Source organism: Eriocheir sinensis, unplaced genomic scaffold (assembly GCF_024679095.1).
Source record: "Eriocheir sinensis breed Jianghai 21 unplaced genomic scaffold, ASM2467909v1 Scaffold50, whole genome shotgun sequence".
NCBI classification, from domain to species: Eukaryota; Metazoa; Arthropoda; class Malacostraca; order Decapoda; family Varunidae; genus Eriocheir; species Eriocheir sinensis.
The window spans coordinates 692984-700000 of record NW_026111832.1 but is presented as its reverse complement, the minus strand read 5'-3'; the positions used below and the strand labels follow the sequence as shown (position 1 = coordinate 700000).

General features: G+C 43.1%; 2 long non-coding RNA genes across 3 annotated transcripts in view; one reads left to right on the top strand and one right to left on the bottom strand.

Moving 5' to 3' along the window:
- The window catches only part of LOC126992717 (uncharacterized), a 1970-nt gene extending 1692 nt beyond the window's left edge, over positions 1-278 (top strand). Inside the window, exon 2 of the long non-coding RNA XR_007746914.1 lies at positions 44-278. This is a non-coding gene — a long non-coding RNA (uncharacterized LOC126992717). The remainder of the gene's footprint in view (positions 1-43) is intronic.
- The window catches only part of LOC126992718 (uncharacterized), a 6648-nt gene extending 481 nt beyond the window's left edge, over positions 1-6167 (bottom strand). The window contains exons 1-3 of one of the 2 annotated variants that reach the window (XR_007746916.1): positions 6030-6167; positions 5726-5895; positions 5244-5591 (exon numbers count right to left, since the gene is read on the bottom strand). This is a non-coding gene — a long non-coding RNA (uncharacterized LOC126992718). Of the gene's footprint in view, positions 1-4225; positions 5592-5725; positions 5896-6029 lie in introns of those variants that run through there. The other variant, XR_007746915.1, reaches the window with a different exon arrangement.
- Between the last annotated feature and the right edge of the window lie 850 nt (positions 6168-7017).

Genomic DNA, 7017 nt, shown 5'->3' with positions numbered 1-7017 from the left:
CCAACCCACTCTAACCTCACCCCTCTCTTCTTCCCATCCACAGAAATTCCAACTGGGTTTCCTCTTTGCCCTGGTGGCTGCCCTGTTCGCCGGAGTGCAGGCCGTCCCTCAGTACTACGGGGGAAGGGCTAGCAGCTACCTCCAGGGCCCCACCTACACCCCCCGGGGCCACTACGGCTATGGCTATTCTCTGGAAGTGATCGGACCTCATGGCTTCCCTGTCAGTCTGGAGTATGGCTATGGAAAATAAGTTGAACGGATATGAAGAAGAAGAAGAAGGAGGAGGAGGAGGAGAACACCAACTAGAGAAGAAGAAGAAGAAGAAGGAGGAGGAGGAGGAGGAGGAGGACATCAACTAGAAAAGAAGAACTGGAGATTATGAAAAGGAGATGATTTGGAGATTAGTAAGAGGAGGAGAAGGAGGATAATTGAAGATTTTAGGAGGAGGAGAAGGAGGAGGAGGAGAACAACTGGAGATCAAGAAGAGGAGGAGGAGGAGGAGGAGGAGAAATTCATGGATATTGGAAGGAGGAGGAGGAGGAGATAAAAAAAGAGGAGGAAGAGGAGGAGGAGGAGGAGGAGGAGGTGGTGGTGGTGGAGGTGATGAAAATCCTAAAAAAAAATAAACGACTCGATAAATCTTTTCCGAATCTTTTTCTTTCCTGTTTGATTTTGTTGGAATTTTTTTTTTTCTTTTTTTTTTTGGTTTCGTGATATGGTGGGATGATCTCTCTCTCTCTCTCTCTCTCTCTCTCTCTCTCTCTCTCTCTCTCTCTCTCTCTCTCTCTCTCTCTCTCTCTCTCTCTCTCTCTCTCTCTCTCTCTCTCTCTCTCTCCCTTACCTGCCTCACGATATAATTACACACCTGAGCTATTAAGATGATCAGGTGTTGCTTACATGTAGCTTTCAACCGTAAGTAATCAATTGACGACCAGTTTTTTTTTATATTCTGTTTTCGTCAACATTTCTTCACTTCACGCAGCTTAAGACCACATTCTCGACGCTTGAATACCCGGTCACTCTTCTCTGTGGGATTGGGATAAGTCGTAATGGGAGAAAATGGACCATGGATAGTGCTAACCCGGCGGTGGAAGCTGCGGGGATCATGTTTCTTAAAGGTCCCTCTAAGCGTGAAAAAATGAGAAAAATCATCACTCACACAAACCATTTCATAATATATATCAACGCATTTGTGATCAGTTTATGCATCATCTATTTTGGGGGGTTTATATCATGGCACAAATTTGGCCCGTCGCTGCTACACGGTAAAGCCACAAATTTGGTCCGTCGCTGCTACACGGTCAAAGGAAGAGTCTGCCGTGAAAATATGAAAATAATTCTCAAAAAATACGAAATCGAGTTATATGGTCTATGGCAACATCTTATCCTTTGGCTTTCGAATGGTAGATCTTTTTTCGGTCAGACATAAATTTAAATGCCAATAGCATGCCGTGGACTGTTTCGTGACCCTGGTGATAGTTTTACAGGACTTCTACACTTTGAGCGGGAAAAATCACCCATGAATACCCCGTCACTCTTCCCTGGGGACTAGGGGAAATGATCTCTCGTGGAAGTTCTTGGGAATGTCGTGGACTGTTTCGTGACCCTGGTGATAGTTTTACAGGACTTCTACACTTTGAGCGGGAAAATCACCCATGAATACCCCGTCACTCTTCCCTGGGGACTAGGGGAAATGATCTCTCGTGGAAGTTCTTGGGATTGTCGTGGACTGTTTTGTGACCCTGGTGATAGTTTTACAGGACTTCTACACTTTGAGCGGGAAAATCACCCATCAAAACCCGGTCACTCTTCCCTGGGGACTAGGGGAAATGGTCTCTCGTGGAAGTTCTTGGGATTGTCGTGGACTGTTTCGTGACCCTGGTGATAGTTTTACAGGACTTCTACACTTTGAGCGGGAAAATCACCCATGAATACCCCGTCACTCTACCCTGGGGACTAGGGGAAATGGTCTCTCGTGGAAGTTGCTAGGAATGCCGTGGACTGTTTCGTGACCCTGGTGATAGTTTTACAGGACTTCTACACTTTGAGCGGGAAAATCACCCATGAATACCCCGTCACTCTTCCCTGGGGACTAGGGGAAATGGTCTCTCGTGGAAGTTCTTGGGATTGTCGTGAACTGTTTTGTGACCCTGGTGATAGTTTTACAGGACTTCTACACTTTGAGCGGGAAAATCACCCATGAATACCCCGTCACTCTTCCCTGGGGACTAGGGGAAATGGTCTCTCGTGGAAGCTCTTGGGATTATCGTGGACTGTTTCGTGACCCTGGTGATAGTTTGACACGATCGAGCCAAAGACGTTTAACTTGGGTCACATCAGGTCAAGCTAGGTCAAGTTAGGTGAAGTTGTTTGGTTTTGTTAGGTTAAGTTAGGTTAGGGTCATGTTAGGTCAAGCTAAGTCAAGTTTGGTGGAGTTGTTTGGTTTTGTTAGGTTAAGTTAGGTTAGGGTCATGTTAGGTCAAGCTAGGTCAAGTTAGGTAAAGTCGTTTGGTTTTGTTAGGTTAAGTTAGGTTAGGGTCATGTTAGGTTAAGTTAGGTTAAGGTCATGTTAGGTTAAGTTAGGTTAGGGTCAGGTTAGGTCATTAAGGATATGATACAATTGATTCTCTCTAAAGAGGATCAAAGATGAACTCGGGGGGGGCAGCGTGAGGCAAGCGAGAAGGCGCCACTATAAACAGCTGCCCGCGCTACAACGGAAAGGGGCCGACCACCAGGACCCACCGAGAAAGCCTACCACAGCCATTGACAGCAACGTAAATAAAAAAAAAAATATATATATAGGGCACCACTTGTTGTTTCTCATTTTGCATAGGGATAAGATAGATTGCCCAATAACCTGACCTGACCTAACCTAACCTAACCTAGCCTCACCTCACCTAGCCAAACAAACAATGATGAAATAACACTTAAAATCAACTCCCTGGACGTAACCACAAGACAGTTTCACGTAATAACAATAAAAAAATAAAGAAATGAAAAGGAATGAAAGAGAAAATGGAACCTTCTCGATATCAAAATATAGAAGAGAGAAAACAGCAGTAGTAACAAAACAAGGACAATAACAACAATGAAAAACAAACAAGAAGAATGAAAAAAATGAAAAAAATAAAAAAGAGAAAATATAAAAAAAAGATAAAATTTGAATCTTCTAGAAATCAATGTTTTCAAGGAACGAATGATTTTAAAATACCTCTTTTTTTTTTCTTCTTTTAACATTTAACGAAGGAAGAAAACAAGGAAGAAAAGGAAAGAAGGCAAGGAAGAAAAGGAAGAAGAAAAAGGAGAAAAGGAAAGAAGACAAAGAAGAAAAAGAAGAAGGGAACAAAATTAAGGGAAGAAGAAGAAGGAAGAAAGAAAAAGGAAGAAGAAAAGGAAGACAAAGAAGAAAATAAAGAAAAGAAGAAAATAAAGAAAAGAAGAAAAGAAAATGAAGAAGAAAAAGAAGAAAAATTATGATGAAAGAGAAACACACACACACACACACACACACACACACACACACACACACACACACACATACACACACGCACACACACACGCCTTCAAATCCTGGCGGTCACATTCATTGCATAAGACTCAAACAAACAAACAAACTAACTAACAAACAACAACAACAACAACATCAACAACAACAAAAACAACAACAAAAACAACAACAACAACAACAAAACAACAACAACAACAACAACAACAACAACAAAAACTAGACATGATAAAATTAAAACAAAGATCTGGAATTATATTTTTTTTAAGTTTAATATAATTTTTTTTAGCAATTAGAAGAGGGAGGAAGAGGAGGAGGAGGAGGAGGAGGAGGAGGAGGAGGAGAGGAGGAAGAAGGGGAATGGGAGGAAGAGAAGCACACCCACCCACCCACACACACACACACACGCACACACGCACACACACACACACACACATCACACCAATAACACGTTCAAATCTCCCCCTCCTCCCCCCTTCTCTCTCTCTCTCTCTCTCTCTCTCTCTCTCTCTCTCTCTCTCTCTCTCTCTCTCTCTCTCTCTCTCTCTCTCTCTCTCCTTGAAGCGTATAAAAGGGGAGTCTTCTGAAGGAGGGGCATCACACTCCCACAGACCTCACCTGGCCTCGCACGGTGCAAACCAACCCCATCTCTTCAACATGGTGAGTGGTTATACCTGGTAGATTGTCACTCTGTATGAATTCGACTCGTACACACTCTCTCTCTCTCTCTCTCTCTCTCTCTCTCTCTCTCTCTCTCTCGCTGACTTTATTCTCTTCATATAAATTAGATACAGGAATTAGTAGTGATGTCAGTAAGTTTGCAGATGATACCAAGATCGGTAGAGTAATTGAGTCGGATCAGAGAACCGGGTAGGACACAAAGTAATGGGTTTAAACTGGATAAATTCAGATTCAACAGGGACATGGGCAAAAATTGGTTTACAAACAGGGTGGTGGATGAGTGGAATAGGCTTAGCAGTCATGTGGTGAGTGTCAATACAATTGTCACATTCAAAAATAGATTAGATAAATTCATGGACAGCGATATTAGGTGGGGTTAGATACACGGGAGCTACACGGGAGCTTAGGTTCAGAGGAGCTGCCTCGTACAGGCCTGTCAGCCTCTTGCAAACTCCTATGTTCTTATGTTCTTATGTTCTTAAAATGGTGGTAGCGGTGGGATTAACCTAACTTCTACCCTGTCCAATTTACAGAAGTTCTTGTTTTCGATACCCCGTCCCCATCTTTTTCAATCTTGATTCACGGGTTGAGAAACTTGACGATAGACTTAAGCATTTAAACCTCCATTCTCTAGGAAGGCGAAGGTTGCGCGGAGACTTGATCGAGGTTTATAAATGGGTGAAGGGCTTTAATAAGGGGAATGCTAATAGGGTTCTGTAGGACACGTAGCAATGTTAACTTAGATCAATTTAGATTCAACAAAGACACAGGCAAGAATTGGTTCACAGGAGCCGCCTTGTATAGACCTACCACCTCTTGCAGACTCCTTACGTTCTTATGTTCTTTTGTAACCTAACCTAACCTATTCTAACCTGACCCAACCCTCACTAACCTAACCTATTCTAACCTGACCCAACCCTCACTATCCTAACCTATTGTAGCCTGACCCAACCCTCACTAACCTAACCTATTCTAACCTGACCCAACCCTCACTATTCTAACCTATTCTAACCTGACCCAACCCTCACTAACCTAACCTATTGTAGCCTGACCTGACCTAATCTTTCCCTAAGCTGACCTTACCTAACCCAACCCTCCCTAACCAAACCTATTATAGCCTAACCTGACCTAATCTTTTCCTAAGCTGACCTTACCTCACCTTACCTAACCTAACCTAACCTACCCTATTCTAACCTTGTATCAATTTTACTAACCTAATACACTTTACCTAACCTAACCTAACCTAACCTAATCTAACCTTGTATTACTTTTCCTAACCTAATATACCTTACCTAACCTGACCTTGTATAACTTTTTCTAACCTAATAAACTTAACCTAGTCTATTCCAACCTTGTATCAATTTTTCTAACCTAATATACCTAACCTAACCTAACCTAACCTAACCTAACCAATCCCTCGCCTACCCTCACCCAACCCACTCTAACCTCATATACCTAACTTAACCTAACCAATTCTAACCTTGTATCAATTTTTCTAACCTAATATACCTAACCTAACCTAACCTAACCTAACCTAACCAATCCCTCGCCTACCCTCACCCAACCCACTCTAACCTCACATATCTTACCTAACCCAACCTAACCAAATCTAACCTTGTATCAATTTTTCTAACCTGATATACCTATCCTAACCTAACCTAACCTAACCTAACTTATCCCTCGCCTACCCTCACCCAACCCACTCTAACCTCATATACCTTACCTAACCCAACCTAACCAAATCTAACCTTGTATCAATTTTTCTAACCTGATATACCTATCCTAACCTAACCTAACCTAACCTAACCAATCCCTCGCCTACCCTCACCCAACCCACTCTAACCTCACCCCTCTCTTCTTCCCATCCACAGAAATTCCAACTGGGTTTCCTCTTTGCCCTGGTGGCTGCCCTGTTCGCCGGAGTGCAGGCCGTCCCTCAGTACTACGGGGGAAGGGCTAGCAGCTACCTCCAGGGCCCCACCTACACCCCCCGGGGCCACTACGGCTATGGCTATTCTCTGGAAGTGATCGGACCTCATGGCTTCCCTGTCAGTCTGGAGTATGGCTATGGAAAATAAGTTGAACGGATATGAAGAAGGAGAAGAAGGAGGAGGAGGAGGAGGAGAACACCAACTAGAGAAGAAGAAGAAGAAGGAGGAGGAGGAGGAGGAGGAGGACATCAACTAGGGAAGAAGAACTGGAGATTATGAAAAGGAGATGATTTGGAGATTAGTAAGAGGAGGAGAAGGAGGATAATTGAAGATTTTAGGAGGAGGAGAAGGAGGAGGAGGAGAACAACTGGAGATCAAGAAGAGGAGGAGGAGGAGGAGAAATTCATGGATATTGGAAGGAGGAGGAGGAGGAGATAAAAAAAGAGGAGGAAGAAGAGGAGGAGGAGGAGGAGGTGGTGGTGGTGGTGGTGATGAAAATCCTAAAAAAAAATAAACGACTCGATAAATCTTTTCCGAATCTTTTTCTTTCCTGTTTGATTTTGATTGGAATATTTTTTTTTTTTTTTTTTTTTGGTTTCGTGATATGGTGGGATGATCTCTCTCTCTCTCTCTCTCTCTCTCTCTCTCTCTCTCTCTCTCTCTCTCTCTCTCTCTCTCTCTCTCTCTCTCTCTCTCTCTCTCTCTCTCTCTCTCTCTCTCTCTCTCTCTCTCTCTCTCTCTCTCTCTCTCTCTCTCTCTCTCTCTCTCTCTCCTTCCCTTACCTGCCTCACGATATAATTACACACCTGAGCTATTAAGATGATCAGGTGTTGCTTATAAGCTTTCCACCGTAAGTAATCAACTGACGACCAACCTTTTTATATTCTGTTTTCGTCAACA